The sequence below is a fragment of the Galeopterus variegatus genome, unplaced genomic scaffold, assembly GCF_000696425.1.
Source record: "Galeopterus variegatus unplaced genomic scaffold, G_variegatus-3.0.2 Scaffold1731, whole genome shotgun sequence".
NCBI lineage: Eukaryota > Metazoa > Chordata > Mammalia > Dermoptera > Cynocephalidae > Galeopterus > Galeopterus variegatus.
In genome coordinates this window covers 164,761-181,652 of record NW_007727842.1, presented here as the reverse complement: position 1 = coordinate 181,652, position 16,892 = coordinate 164,761, and the positions used below count along the sequence as shown (strand labels likewise).

The 16,892-nt window shown below is 37.5% G+C and overlaps 1 protein-coding gene across 3 annotated transcripts in view; it reads right to left on the bottom strand.

Annotated features, from left to right (window-relative positions):
• SMAD1 (SMAD family member 1) overlaps positions 1-16,892 on the bottom strand; it is a 77,114-nt gene that overhangs the window by 17,081 nt on the left and 43,141 nt on the right. The window lies entirely within an intron of this gene.

Here is a 16,892-nt window from a genome sequence, read left to right as displayed (position 1 = left end):
TCTGTAACTACACTACAATAAGGCTGAAACAGAATCTGTAAATGACAACAAATTACCTGAACCCTTGCCCGACTGTCAACTCAAGAGCACCACCATTCAAATGAAAAGCCATTTTACACTCAGGAACAAATGTGGAAACAAATACAATCTCTTTAAGACTCACTGATGACATATGCCTGAGATCTGTACCACTGACAAACTGCCTGCCTGAGGAATACATTCTTTTAGGTTAAAAATGTTAAGGTTCCCCCATTCTTAGTTTTTCATTCACTAAAAACCAAAGCACAATTAAGAATACATACCACCACTGACAATTCCACTATACAGCCCTGCTAAGATTTTACACTTGAGTTAATATTTATTAGATGATATGAATACATACATTTATTAAATTGACACACTAACTCACTTTAAAACAAAAAGAAGTGTAGTAAAATAAAGTTGAGAATGTAAATACAGTGAACACAGAAAATCCACAAAATATGTTGTTTTGTGGGACAGAATTTATGTTGTGTCCTATCCTAGCAGTCATACTTTATAAACATCTTTTCTCTAAGGACCTTAATGTATTTACCCATTTCTCAGTAATTCTTACCACCACCTGTTAGGCCAAGGAAGAAATGGGTTATACAATCCACATTTTGCTAATTGAAAACTCAAGGTATAAAAGCCTAAAGTGTAGGCACCTGTTGAGAAGCAAAGGAAAATGTATTGAGATATTACATATCTATAGTAAAATGCACAGATCTCCATATAAATGAAATTGTGTATAGTCTTGTGTCTGACGTCTTTGGTTCAACATTAGGTCTGTAAGCTTCAACCAATATTGTGTGTATAGCATCTTAAGTGCATATACTACAATTTATTTGATGATACAATTTTATCTTCTGCTGATGAATATTTGGGTTGGTTTCAGTTTGGGGAAATTATAATAAAACTTCTATGAACATTCTTTAACTTGTCTTATTTTGAAATATTTTCGAACTTACAGAAAAATTGCAAGAATAGTGTAAAAAAATGCTTGTATGTCCTTTACCCAGATTCACCAACTTTTAACATTTTAGCACATTTGCTTATTCATTCTCTCTCCTCCCTTCCCATTCCCTCCCTTTTCTGAATCATCTCAGAGCAAGTAACATATATCATATGTCTACCCTATATTTCAGACTAATTCCTAAAAAATAAAAAAAAAATCAGCCTATATACGACAGGTCTTCAAAAAGTTCATGGAAAGATTCATATTATCTTTTAATTCTATTTTCCACAAACTCTTGAAGTACTCTCATATACACTTTACAGTTACCAAACTTGGGAAATCTGTTAGTACAATGATTTTATCTAATATAAAATCATGTTCCAACTTTGTCATTTGTCCCAACAATGTCCTATGTTGCAATTTCCTGATACAGGATCTCCACTAGGAACATGTATTGCACTTTGTTTTCATATTTCTTCAATCTCCCGTAATCTGAAATAGTTCCTCAGCCTTTTTTTCCCCCCTGCTTTCATGCTATTGACATTTCTGAATACAGGACAATTATTTTATAGACTCTCAATTTGGGTTTCCTTGATAAATATCCCCATGATTAAACGCAGAGATTTTTGGTTGTGCTACTACATAAGTGATATATGCCCTTCATGGGGTACATGCCTGAAGCACACAATGTCTGTTTGCCTTACTGGTGATGTCAATCTCAATCACTTGGTTAAAGTGTTGTCCAAGTTCTCCACTGTGTAGTTATTTTTCCTTTTGTAAGTAATAATAGTAGGAAGATACCTTCAGACTATATAAATATTCTGTTCCTCAAACTTGATCCCCTATATGAGTATTCAGCAACCATTTTTGCTTCAATCAATTTTTGCTACAATGGTTGCAAAATCATTTTTTCTTTAACTTCATTATTCCTTATTAGTCAGAATTCTAATATAAGAAGGTTTCCTTTCTCTTGCATTTATCTTTGTGCCTAAATACAATGATCAATCATAAATATGGGTTCTTAGTCAATAGGCTATAATCTATTACTGTCCTTATCTATTTTGATGTTCATTTTGTCTCAGATTTGGCCATTGGGAGCCCATTCAAGCTGGTTCCTATGCCTTTTTATCGTGCTTCCAGTTTTGAGCATTTCTTGATTTCTGGAACAAGATGTCCCAGACTTATCTCTTATCTTCCTCTCCCCAGCCCTGGAACTCATAGTTTTTAGTAAGGAATGGTATTTAGAAACCAAAATTGGGCTCTAGCTGTGCTCCATATGTCTACTGGAGTCACACTGATTCTATGTGTATGTGTATGTTTATGTGTTAGAAACAGTATGTTTATATTATTCTCTCCAATCCAACTCCACAGGGATTTTACTCACCTTCCCCTATTTCATATCTGTATCTCCTTCCTTCAACAGTGAGAACCTTGGCCACTAACATCAATATGTTCAATAAGTTTGCTTAATCCTACAGTACACTTGAAAAAATTTCAGAATTGCTCTATTCATACCATCTTATAAAACAAGCCTACTAAGACAAGTTTGGGGTTTGTTATCTTCAAAATTTTGGGCATATAGTCAAAGTACTTGGATTCATTCAGATTCATTCAAAATTTACATGGATTCATTCCCTCCCCCCTTCAGTGCTGTTACTTTATTCAATTTTTTCCCTTTCAGTAAGTTTCTTCATTTGGATGCACTTGTTTACATTTAGTTTAGGAGTTCCCCTCCCCAATCTTTGATTTTTCTTTTGTAATGTAAAGAATGTTACCATGAGTCTAAAAGTCAAAACAATACACTCCATCCCTCTCCCTTCTATCAGTCCCCTCACTCTAACCTCCTTACAGGGTATGCAACTTCATTTTTTTTCTGGTTTATCCTGTGTTTCTTCTTGGAAAAAATAAAAAGGCAGATAAATATATGCTTTCTTATTTCATTTTTAGTACTATATATACTCTCTTGCTCTTGGCTTTTTCACCTATATCCTAGAAATAACTTCAAATTAGTGCATGGAGATCTTCATTTGTTTTCACAGCTAATAACTATAGTCTGGGCAGTTAGGTAGTTTACAATATTTTCCCATTGCATATAACACTACAATGACTGTGCATATATACTCTAGGACTGTCACCAGGTGTATATTCAAGGTAAATTCCTAAATGTGGAAATGCTGGGTGAATGCATATGTAATTTTGTTAGTGTCAAGTACCTCTTCATAGTGGCTGTACCATTTTGCATTGCCACCAGCAACGTCTGAGTACCTTTTCCCCACAGCCTCCAGAACAGACTGTGTCAAGCTTTTGGTTTTTTTGACAATCTGGTGGGTGAGAAATTTTGGTCAAATTTTAATTTACATTTTTCTTATGGCAAAAGTTGATCTTCTTTTCATGTATTTCAGAAGGTGTTTTATTATCTTTTTTGCGAATTGTCTGCTTATGCCTTTTGCCCATTTTTGGCCTTCGTTAAAAAAAAAAATACTAGAGATAGTAGCCTATATGTTGCAGATATTTTACCACACCCTGTCATTTGTCTTTTGACTTGCTTATGTGCAGAAGTTTTTAACTTTTTAGTAGTCAAATTTATCAATATGTTCTTTTATTGTACATGGACTGAATCATAGAAAGACTTCTCCTATGCCCGGATTATAAGGAGGAATTCATCCATGCATTCTTCTAATGCATATAAAGTTTCATAATTTATTTAGATCTCTGATCCATTTGGAATTTAATTTTATTTATAGAATGACAAATGGATTTAATCTTTTTCCAAATGTTTAGCCAGTTATCCCAACACCATTTATGAAAAAGCCCATCTTTGTCTCAGTGATTGGAGATACCACTTTTTTCATAACATTCCATATAAATTTCGTCTATTCTTGATATTTCATTCCATTCCACTTCATTCTATTCTAGTATGTACCCCAGTACCACTCTGTTTTAATTACAGCAGCTTTATAGAAGTTTTAGTATCTGATAAAACTAGCCCCTCTCAGTTCTTTCTTTTCAGTTTTTTAACTAAAGTCAGATGGAAAAATAAGCATGTTATCACATTGTCTACTTTCAGAAAAAAAGGATTATTAGTACTTTTACTAGGATCACATTATATTCATAAATTAACTTAGTAAAGATTAATATCTTGATACTGTTGAAATGCCCTATTCAAGAACTAGGTCTGTTCAAGTCTACTCTTGTATTTTTATGTTCTATAGGTACTTATCTATATGCTAGAGCTGCCATAACAAAATGTCACACAGTGGTGGTTTAAAAAACAAATTTATTTTCTCACTGTTATGAAGGCTAGAAGTCCAAAATCAAGGTGGTGGCAGGTTGGTTTCTCTTGAGACCTCTCTTCCTGGTTTGCATATGTACAAGCCTCTTCAGCATGTACTGACATGGCCTTTTTTCCTGGTGTCTTTCTGCATGTCCTAATCCCCTTTTCTTATAAGAACACCAGTAAGATTGCATCAGAGCCGACCTAATGGCCTCATTTTAACTTAATTACCTCTTTAAAGGCCCTATCTCCAAAACCAGTCATATTCTGTGGTATTTGGGGTTAGGACTTCAACATGTGAGTTTGGGGGGGCACACAACTCAGTCCATAACATCACATATTTCTTGCTAAATTTACTAATTATCTTTTCTGTTGCTATTCTAAATGGGCTTTCCTCCTCCAATATATTTTCTAACTGGTAATTATTTATACATATGAAAGATATTGATATTTTCAGGTTACTTTTATATCTTACAACCTGCCTGAATTATTTTGTTGTCTGAATTAGTTTCATCATTTTTTCTTTATAGAGTTCTCCAAACGTATGATCATGTCACCAAACGGATATAGTTGTACTTTTTCTCTTCCAGTTATCTTCTCTTGTCTAATTGCATTAGCTAACAGTGACAATATAATGTTAAAAAGTAGTGGAGATGGCAAACTTCCTTGACTTATTCTTGTCCTTGATGGGAATGCCTCTAGCATTTCCCTATTACCTAAGATGCTGACTTTGGATCTGAGAGAGAGAGAGAGAGATGTGTGTGTGTGTGTTATGTTGAGGAAAAGTATCTGTCTATTCCTATAGTTAAGTGTTTTTATTATGAATCAGTGTTGAATTTTTGTCAGAGGCCTTTTCAGCATTTCTGGTGATACTATTATGATTTTTCTTCTTAGGCTTATTAATATGGCAAATTATTCTTGCATTCCTGGCATAAAACCTGCTTGGTCACGATGTACTATTTTCTTAATGGAGTGTTTGAATCTGATCACCAGTAATTTATTTAGGATTTCCACATCAATATTCATAAGTGATACTGTTCTAAGTTTCTCTGTGTGTGTATGCTATCTTTATCAGGTTTTGGTGTTAATGTTATACTTGCTTCATAAATGTTTGTATGCTGTCAAACAATTCATCTTTCTAGATAGTCTCTCAACGTTTGGTTGACTCCCTCTGTAAAACCATCTGGGTTTGGTGCTTTCCCGTGAACTAATTCCTTGTTAACTTTCTCTATTCCTTCAAGGAAATAAATTTGTTTACACTTTGTATCTCTACTAAGGCTAATTTTGGTAAATTATACTTTTTCTAGAAGATTATCAACTTCACCTAAGTTTTCATATGAATTTGCATAAAGGTATGCAATGTAATAATTAATTTTTCCTTCTACATAAATAGCTGATCCCCTCTTGTTTCTTACTTTTTTATATTTGTGCTTTCTGCTGCCTTTTTTTTTTAATTGATTACATATCTAGTTTTGCCCCCCCCCCAAAAAAAACCAAGATTTGGATTTGTTGATCTGTTTTTCTACTCTCTACCTCATTATTTTTTTTGCTTTTATTATCTCATTCCTTGTACTTTCTTTGGTTTACTTGGATGTTCCTTTCCTAACTTTATGAATGAGAATTTAAAACTCATTTTTATTCTTTCATTTTTACTGGTAGAGGTGTTTAGGGCTATGAGTACCCAGTATGGCACACGGGGCTGGGGTGGGTGATCATACCCTAGTTAGAATGTGTGGATTTCCTGTTTACTCGATGTCACATACAATTCTAACAATGTTATTAATTTCTCAGAAAATTACAGTAAAAAATGACTGGTAACAGCAAGGAAGGAGACAGATAAGACATAAAACTAGACTCCAGAACTAAGGTCATTTGTGTAAAAAAAGACACAAACTGATTTTTAGGTCATGACCGTATTTCACAAAGTCCACATTAACATCATTACCACCACAGATATCTACTATCAGCCCAAACCATGCTGAGCACATTACACCACTCTAAAGATAAGAGCTCTCAGAGGGGTAACTTACTCACCTGTGGTCACATAGAAAGCATCAAGAGCCAGGATTCAAATGAAGGCAATGGGGACTCTCAACCATGGTGTTCTACTACTTCAGTCTCCAACAATGTTAAATTATATTCTATGTAGTCTAAGGCATGGGTGAGTAGAATAAATTCCAGAGTGTTTCTGGACATATTAAAGGTCACTTCATTTAAAAAGAGAAAACTTCAGTCTAGTAAGTTCAGGTATGAGAAGTACCTAGCTCCCTGGCAATGCATGATAAATGAATCACTATCAAAATCTGATTTGTGTAGTTTGAAGCCTTTATAAGTAGGGTGTATGTTCTGGCTTGCTTGGGACAGTCCCAATTTGTACCTGTTATCTGATATGATTAGTAATAGGCAACCCTTGTCAATGTCAAAAGTGTCCTGGCTTGGACAATAAATTATATGGTCATCCTAACTATAGGCAATGACTAATTAAATTCAGGAAAGGAAAGAGGTCTGGAACAGCTGCCAGCTCCAGAAAGAAGTATTAATGTGGAAGAGAAAAGACCCGTGGAAGCTAGATAGGCTAAGCCTACACACACGCATTACTCTAAAATAACAAAGCCCAGGCACCTCTTCCCTGTGTGAAATCCTAAAGGACAAGGCTGTTGCTCTCTACCAGATGTCGCCCCACCTCCCCACCCCTCATGCTTGTTCCTTTTATTTCAGCAATATTTCAGATAAGGAATAATTAAGATATCTGTTTTCTATTGGGGGAAAAGAAAAGAAGAAACATCCAGACTAATTATCCATGTTTAAGCACACTTTCTATGTGCAATTCTCATTTCTCAGGTGAGAGATTAACCAACCTAAGAATTAGGATTTGCAAACTCTAGGCCTGACACAGGTCAGAAACAGGAAGAGAGAGGTTAAAGAATGTCTTCCTCTTACTGTTTCTAGCCTGTGTTGCAGACTATTTCTATTTTATGGAAAACAGAAATATGGAGGATGGACTGTCTTGGGGAACCATTTTCCTTGGTGCACTAAGTTCCCACTTGGCAACTTCAAAGAATGACCCAAGTTTGGGGGCTTCCCTTTAAGGGCTGGTTAACTTGAATTATACGAATATCCTCTGAAACAGGAGCTCATTGTTAAAACACCTTTCTTTGTACACACACATTTCCTTTTGATTTGAGTCATTTAAAAATCAGACTGTGTGTCATTCCTATATTCTAGGCTCTCTAACATGGTAAAACTCTGACCTGGTTTCCGCACTCCACCCTTCAGGTATATTCTGAAAAAAGTGATTTCACCACTCCTTCCTCCACCCTCTTGGAAATCTTTAATTGCTTTATGTCTTTTAAGGGAAGAAACTATCTTCTCTTCTTTTCCTGACCTCTCAAGGAGGAAAAAATCTTCAGATTCCTGCCTTTTCTCAGGGATGCACCTCTGCTTTTCAAACTATCAGTTAAAAAATAAAATCCCTTTTCTAGTCAACAGGGAAACCAAGTTAAAGTTTTAGGAGATATTTTAGTTTCAGGAAGCAAGTTTAAGGAGATATTCATGATTCTGCCATCAGACTCGGCTCTTCTGTGCTGCCAAGGCACAAGGAAAAGGAATAAAAAAGAACAGCTAAAATTGGAAAGAGGAGCTAAGCTCCAGAAAGCATTCCTGTACACTCTAGATTTGAGCACTTTTTCAAGATTTTCAAGTACTGCTTAAAATTCTATCACTAAATTGTCAGTGGTAGTCTACTAATGAGACTAAGTCTGACAAATCCCCACTGGGTTGTGACCCACAAAATATTTGTGAAAAAGCAACTTTTTTCTTTAAACCCACAAAAGAGTTCTGATAAGAGGTTGCCAGACCCTTGGCCTATGTTTGTCCACACAGACACAATAGCAAACAAGCTACTTGCAACCTGGGGGTATATAAGTGCTTTCTAGTTCCCAAGGGTTGGAGAAGACATTTAGATAAGACATCTGAGTTCTAGTTCTGACTATGATAACTGTCTTTGTGACTTTGAGCCAATCACTTAACTTCCCAGGGTCTCAATTTTCTCACACAAAAGAGCAAGGGACATGTTCCCCAAGGGGCCTTTCCACTCTAAATTCTGCAAGTTGTCTCACCAATGAGAATGCTACTTTAGGTACGTCTGGAGCTTTGTAGTGTCCAAAGCTCAGTCCCACATGGCATCTCAGTTGAGTCTCAGGACATTTCAGTGAAGTCACCTAAGAACAGAAAGGCGACTGAGGGCTCATCGAAGAACAGCCCAGGAGTCAGTCCAGCTGCAGTTATTCTCATTGAAAAGGGGAGGGCAAGCAGCCAAAGCAGCTGTGCTCCATATAATATCTATACTAGACAGATGTCCTTAGATATTGTGTGTGCTCTATGACCTTCTAAATGGAAACATTTCAAGTAGAAAGTGGTGGAGAAGGTAAGACTACTTAAAATTTAATAGTAAATGCATTTATGAAATAAAAGTCCTTACCTCAAGCTGTGTCATGGAAACTTTAAAGAAATGATTCTCAGAACCCTAATCAAGGTTAAATTTCAGTGACAAGAGCCAAATCTCTGAGTGTTGGCACTTTACCTTTTTGTTTGCTGATTGGTGGTGAGGTGATGGTAGGGTGGGTTTGAAATATTAGATAAAGCTCACTGTGTACTGTATACACCTCCATCATGCAGGGCACTGCAGATTAGAATAGGACAGATTTCTGTCCCTGCCCACACGGAGTTTCTATCACTGAATCCTCACAAACAGCCATCTCCATTTACAGATGAGGAAGCAGGCTCAGTAACACATCCAAGGTCATACAACTGCTAAATTGAGGGCCAGGATTTGAATTAAGTTCTGCTCATAACTGCCAGATGACCCTACTGAGTACTATAAAACTGGAAAGAAATTGTAGAAGTTATTTTTTAAATTCTCTTTCCCTCCCTCTTAGTTTCTTTGGGGAACATCTTTTTAAAAGATAAAATAGTTTTGCCTAAAGGTAGCAACACAGTAGTATTTACTTTCTAGGAATATACTGATTACAAGTATAAATATACTAATAGAAGACAAATATGTGAACACAATTTGAATGTAAGTAGAGAAATAAATTGTATTGAATAACAGTATCCTCAAGCTTAAAAAAAAAAAAAAAAGCATTACATTTAGTTAAAAATAAATTTACTTAAAAATCTAACTTCTGAGAACCCAACTGCTGGGAAAACAGAATAATCAGGTTCCCCTCGCCTCAGGGCCAGTAGGGGTGTTTCCATAAGTGTGTTGTGTGTTGTGTGTGTTGTGTGTGTGTGTGTGTGTGTGTGTGTGTGTGTGTGTGTGGAGTTAGTGCACATGCCAGGCACCCTGGTTTTTGGCTGGCAGACTGCCCCAGGCAGACGCCACTCTGCGCAGCCATGCTTTCCAACCTATGGCTTCCAAGGACCTGTTTGCCGGTTACCTAGCTCATAGACCTGCCTGTGAGGGGTCTGGTGACCCAGCCTGGCATCTGAGGGGTCTGGGGACCTAGCCTGGCGTGTGAAGGGTTTGTGACCTAGTCTGTAAACGGGCTTGAAGGGTCTGTGAGCTCCAGACCCAGCCCTAGCTCGACAATTGGCCCAGTCGACAGGATTACAGGCAGGTAAAAGAGCAAAATTGGAGTCCTCAACAGGATTCCAACATTAGCCCTAGCTCGTCAACTGGCATAATCATGTAGCACTACACCAATCTTCCAGATAATGCTGGCCAGTGATTTTCTTTTTATATATTACAGATGACTTCCTTGAAATATATCTCATCTGTGAGACTATGCACCCACAATACATCTGCTAAGACTCCATGTCCTACTCTAAATTCCTGCCCCAACCTATCATTTGGGGGAACTGTCCTCTCACCATATTCTTCGCCCAGCTATCCCTAGCTTTTTGTAGTTTCCATCTGCTAGTTTTACACTTCTGCACCTTTGCTCACTTAGGCATATTTCCAAGTCTCAGTTATGTCATCTCTTTTATGGAACCTTTTCCGGTCTTTCTGCCCACTACCCAGTATAAGTGAATTCCTCTTTCCTTTGTGCCCACTCTAGCCTTTCATAGTAGCATCTGCAACATTTCATCACTAATTTGGCTTCACCTCACCAGACTATACATGGGCTGGTGAATACAGCCTAGGGGAGGGAAGATGAGGGGTTACTACTGCATGAACTGGCAACACAGCACTAGGTTTCTTGCCTTATCTATGTCTCTAACTATGGAACTTGAACTTCAATTTTTTCGTCTTAAATCAACTTTGTATTTAACATCATCCCATTCACCTCTAGAACTCTGTATAGTATTGGTCCCGATTCTTAGGTCATATATAGATTTAAATTAGAATGATATGGAAAAAGTCGGCATGACCTTACACTAAGCTGACAGGAAAATTCAGTGTCCAGTTTTTTGAACAAGCAGCATGGTGTCACAGAAAAAGTACGGGCTTTGAATCAAGACAGCCCAGGGTCCTGGCTGTATGAATTTAGGCAGCCTAAGTTCTCACCTCAGTTTCCATGTGGGGATATGAAAACGAGCTGCCAACAGCACCGCGAGGATCAAGAGTGGCGGCAAACAGCAGGCTCTCAAACGCCAGCTCCCTCTCTCTCTGCTCTTCCCATCCTTACCCCAGTTTCCTTTCTTTTGCCAAATATTTATTTGCTTAACTTCCAAAGAAGGAAGATGCTATGCTATTAGAGACTTCAAAAGTTGTTTGAGGTAGAAAAAAAATTTCAGAGTGTAAGCTAAAAATCTCAGGAGAAAAGAAAAATGCTTTGTAAAGCACACGAAATCTAACAGTCAGAGGTGGGTTTTAAATTTATACTTCCAAAAGTGAAAACTTTTCTTAATTATTTACTAGCCAATTAACAGGGGCAATTTACTCTTAAAACCTCTCTTATTAGTAAAATGGGAATAATAGTACCTCTGATTTTTATTTATATAGTGCTTTTATTAATTTATTTATATACATGCCAAGTACTGTACCAAATGTTAACTCATTTAATCCTAACTCTGATCCGAGGCATTATCATTACCTTCACTTTATAAAAGTGGAAACTAAGGTATAAAGAGATTAATTTGCCTAAGAATATATAACCAGTAACCAGTGGAGACAGGATTCAAACATAAGCAGCCTAGTTCCAGAATCTAAAAGCTCTTAACCACTGTGCTATGGTGTTTCTCACAGTGCTGCAGAGGTTAGTTTTAACAAAGTTGTGAGCTATGGTAAGCACTCAGTGAGGGATAGTCATCATTACACATAAAGCAGTTGACTCTGGTGTGCCCAATCATCCATCAGACTCTATTGATATGTAAGTACTATCCCCAGGTGTCACACCAAGGCTGCTTTACTCAATTTGTAATTGCAGCAGAATTATATTCAGCTCATTCTTAGTTCAAATTTGATTCGGTTAAATATATTCCATGAAACTGAGACATTTGTTATCTAATGAAGATTACTGACCAACAGGAAATAAAAACAATGCCTCCAGAAACACCTGAAGCACAGGTGTGGACTCTCCCAATTTACCATTATCAATCCAAAATTCATTCAGCTGATATACATACACATTTCAGATCACATGCTCTACTACTAAAAATTTTGAATGTCCCTCCCCCGCCGTCCCACCTCCACTCCTTTGTTAGAGAAAACTGATTAAAAGAGTGGGAAACCACTTTGAGGAAGCAGTATAGTGGCAGTCGTTAGCAATGTGAATTTTAGAGTTAGACTTTAATTTGTATCCTTACTCTCCATTTACAAGTCATGTGAAACTTAAACTTTATGTATCTCAGTGGCCCTGTTGGAATCTACCGTAGTGGTCAGGATTAAATGAGAATACAGGTGAAGTCATAAGCACAGTGTCTAGCACACAGTAAGCATAAAAAGTAGCTCTTTAACTTTTGTTGCTATTTTTATTATAACAATTACTGTTAGTTCTGTTTAGTGAAATCTTGCTTACATTACAAATTTCCTTTTTATTCTAAGATGTACACACAAGTTATGTTCCTTGTATCACTGTTTCAGCCGTATTATGTTGCAAGAACACATTAGTGCATAAAAGCCTTTTCTTTTTTTCTTTTCTTTTTTTTTTTTTAAAAAAAAGATGACCGGTAAGGGGATCTCAACCCTTCCCCCCCCGTTGTCAGCACCACCCCCCCCCAGTGAGCGAACCCCCCCCCCCTACATGGGATCCGAACCCGTGGCCTTGGTGTTATCAGCACCGCACTCTACCGAGTGAGCCACAGGCCGGCCCATAAAAGCCTTTTCACATGCATTATTTAATCCTCACCACAACCCTGGGAAGTAGATATAGACACTCCCCTATTTCACGGGTTAGCAAACACAAGTTCAAGTGACTGACCCAAGGTCAAAGTTACCGAGTGCCAAAATTTAGTGCCTTCCAACCCCAGGAGCTCCCCCACCATATTTTAACCATACTACTAAAGGAAAATAGTATCTCCTTTAAATGGCCTTATTTGTCCTGAATTTTCTTTAAAAACTCCACTAGACACTTACCAGTTGGCAGTTGGCATTCTGCTATGAGCAAGCGCCTCTCCTTTCTCCCCAATCTACTTACAATAAACATGGGTTCCTAGATTCCTGTTTTTCCCCCAATGGTTTAATTCATTTCTGTCCTTAATTATTTTGTTGATCAAACTGTCTCAGATTTGGCCAGGGGCAACTCCTTCAAGCTGGTCCCTGCGTCCCTGTGACATGATGTGCTTCCATTAATTTTCTTTTAAATAACTCATTTTGAAATCAGCTGGGCTTTTTCCCGTTTAGAAACTGTAGGTTATATGTTTCAAAAGGATATATCCACAACTGTTTTCTAACTTAACCATCTTACTTAAACATCTGTCCCGTATTTTACCATACCCTATGTAAACCTTTCCAATGTTAAAAGAGATACCATCAGAAAAAACCCTTCTGAATCTGTTACAAAGCTAGCCAGCTACACATAATTGATAGGAAATTACAGAGAAACACAAAGGAAAAATCATACAAGGCAGTCTCACTTTTATCATGCAAGTATGTGTGTTCACTTTTAGCTTACAAAAAGCTGCCCAAATACCCCTTATAAAATCATACTCTTTTTCTGCCTTATTTTGACTGAAGATTCCAGACAGGCAAGCAGGTAGTCAAGTAAAGGTGATGTGTGACTACATAAGCCAGACCATAACTTAGACAAGAAATGGCTTCTTCCAGGTGAATGAGTGAAGAACTAAGAACAGTAGTATCTCTTGGTCAGTGGTACAGTAGAATATAAACCCGACCTTCCACCTGTAAGGTCTGCTAAGATTCCAGAGCATAAAAATTTGGATTTAAACAACAAGGGGGAAAAATCGCTAAACAGTCCTTTGTTGACCTAAATCTTTTTATTTAAATCATAGTATTTGCAGACTGTAGATCTTTCATCAAAGAAGATAACTTACTTCTGGTTAACACAACTCATGTGGCTTGTAGCAGCTTTATGAAGAGCAGACCTGCAACAGAGTATTACGGTCAGGCTTCAATGCTAAAGGTCACAGGACAGAGAAATCCTGTTGAGGGCAATGACAATTAGGAAAGTGGAATGGGTAAACAGCAAGTTAAGTATTTATCTCCCCACCTCCCATAGATGGGGAAGAGCTGCTGAGATAATAGAAGCCCAGATCAGACAAAACCCAGGGGAAACAGAAGTCTGCAGCCTTTCAAACTAGTCCTAACACCACTATCTAGCAACTACACCAATCCCCAGCCAAGTCTGCAAACTGACAAAATTTGGGTTTTTCAGTTCTACTATTCTTTTTTTTTGTCTTTTTTCCGTGTCCGGCAACGGATCACAACCCTCAGTGTTGCCCCCGTACCGGGCCGGGGACCGGCAACGGGATCGCAAGCCTCGGTGTTGCTCCCGCGCCTCGCTCAGCCAGTGAGTGGAAGCCGGTCTGTATGTGGGATCCGAACCCTCGGACGGGAGCGCCGCCGCGCTTCCCAAGCGGCGTACTATCCAGTGCGCCACCGGGCCGGCCCCAGTTCTACTCTTCTTAAAGGCCTCTTAGATATTTAACACAATGCTCGTGATATCCATTCTACAGTTACTCCAAACACCCCAGATCTGCTCCTTAAAATAAATATCCCCTTTTTGCCTATTTTCTCCCCCAAACAAATCTCATTTTTCCAATTATCAGGACAGAGGTTTGATGATTTGGCTAAATCATGATTTGTATGTAGTCTTTCAAGAGAACATCTGCATTTTGAAGTGGAAAATGGCAAGGCGATGGGATATACATTTGGAGAAAAAAAATCTCCAGTCTTTTCTCTGAAACTTTTTGATATCTACTACCAAGGAGGCTGAAAGTAAAACCAAGAAAATCAGTCTGAGATGATTACTTACATAAGCCAATTGTCTCTTCTCTTTCTCTTCCTTTTGCGAGTGTCCAGAAAAGTCATAGGGCACTTCTAACAAGGGTCAAATCATCTGTAACTGCCCCCCCACCCCCACCACACAAACCTACAAGAGATCATTGAGGATGACCTACACGTGGGAATAATAAGCCAAAAAGCACACCTCACAAGGTCTCAATTATTATCAACTAAAGCTGATCTTGGATTATTAGCCAGGTATTTTAATTTAAAATATTTTCACATGACTGCAATTAGTGTACGCACAACTTTGATTTATTATGACAAATGTATTCCAGTTTTCTTAAGTCATTTTTGGGGGGGTTTTGCTTTTAAACAGCTGCTACTAGCTGCTGTTTTTTCTGCCCTATGAACTAGCAGCAGTGGGTAGAAGAGAGCTGCACTTTAAATGAATCCAGAAGATAAGAAAATATCTTCTCTTGACACCTAATATTGCAAAAATAGGATAACAAGAAAAATAATGAAGTAGAGGACAAAGATCAGGAAAGCAAAAATATAAACAAGATACTTTGTATGATCTATAGACCATTACTGTCTTAAATTTCCAGATAGGAGTAGATTTGGTAATAGAAAAATTCCACACAGAATCAAATCACATTGTAGTTGTTTAGATGTCTGCTTCAATTGACGTAATTTATGTACTTTTACAATTTATGTAAAAGTAACATAGTAACAGCTGAAACTATCTGTTCATAAGTTAATAAATAACCCAAAACAAATGTCCCAAATAATGCACTTGAACACTTGCTCAGAAAAAAATAAAAATAACAAACTTCACATTTTGCTCTGAACTTAAAACTATGAAATCCACTAAAAGACCTGGGTATAAAATCCTACTCATTTCTATATTATTGCATATGTTTCTAATAATATTATAGATGACAGTGATAAAATCTTGGAGAAAGTTCAATGTCTAAACTCCATGTCTACTCAAGCTGTGTCAAGCATGAATACAAATAGTGACTAGTGCTTTTTCAAAAAAAATTGCCGTGTGGACTGAAGAATCTCTGAGCCCTGAGTGAACTGTGGAAGAACAACTGCAAAGGCCATGGGCATTCTCCTCACCCCAAGGCATCCTTCCTGCAGGAGGCCTCTGCAAACTGCCTCAATGGTTCTTCCCCACCATCCACACTTCAGGCATAAATGCTTTGGTTTGTACCTCATAACTTTTAAAGCTTCATCTTAAAGTTATACACATCTCCCCCCCATAGAAAAGGATTAGAAAAACATCCAGTCTAGAATTACAAATTATAACTATATATAGTAGTATATTTGTATTATAGTAACCCCTATGGAACACATATGTGCTAATTTTCCTTAGTCTCAATTTTAATTTGTTTTATCCTGATCTACTTTATTAGTAATATTTTTCTATTTTATTGTATTGCTACCTATAAATGGATTTAAATTCCTTGTACAACGAAATATAAATGTATATCTGCACTACCACATAGGGTTGAACATCTGGAATGTCCAGATGTGTTAGCAGTAGGTAAGTGAGGTTTTTTGTGACTACTCTCAGGTTTATGACTTAGCTGCACCCTCTATCTACACCTCAATTGTTCAGTTTAGCACACACAGGTGATTACATGCCAGTGTTTCTGGGCAGATGCGGTTCCTAAGGATTTGTATGTGTTCTATAAGTGTCTGAATGAAAAGAAATTTAGATGTACATAAACACAGGGCATATTGCCTTATCTGAATTTTCAGTTAATACTGTCGCTAATTAATCCTGTCTTCAAAACACTTATAATGATTCTATCTTTATCTGGTTTACAGACTCAATTATTAGACCCCCAAATATCACCACTCAGATAAACTTGAAGGAACAGTCAATACATTTCCCCCTACTGTAAGATTTTTAAAAAACAACTCCAATTAGAAGTTTTTGTTATGGGCCGGCCCCATGGCTCACTCGGGAGAGTGCGGGACTGGTAGCGCCGAGGCCACGGGTTCAGATCCTATATTGGGGATGGCCAGTGCGCTCACTGGCTGAGCGTGGTGCGGATAACACCATGCCAAGGGTTGCGATCCCCTTACCACAAAAAAAAAAAAAAAAAAAAGCTTTTGTTATCACTAGTTCATATAAGTACAATATGGTGAAGCTAACATTTTTTAAAGACTCATCTTTCTTTTAAAAATATTAATTTTACTCATCTTAGTATTTTGTGTGAGAAAATTGAGATATACGCAAACGAGAAGCCAAAAAGAGCAACTTTGCTGCATGCCAGAGTACA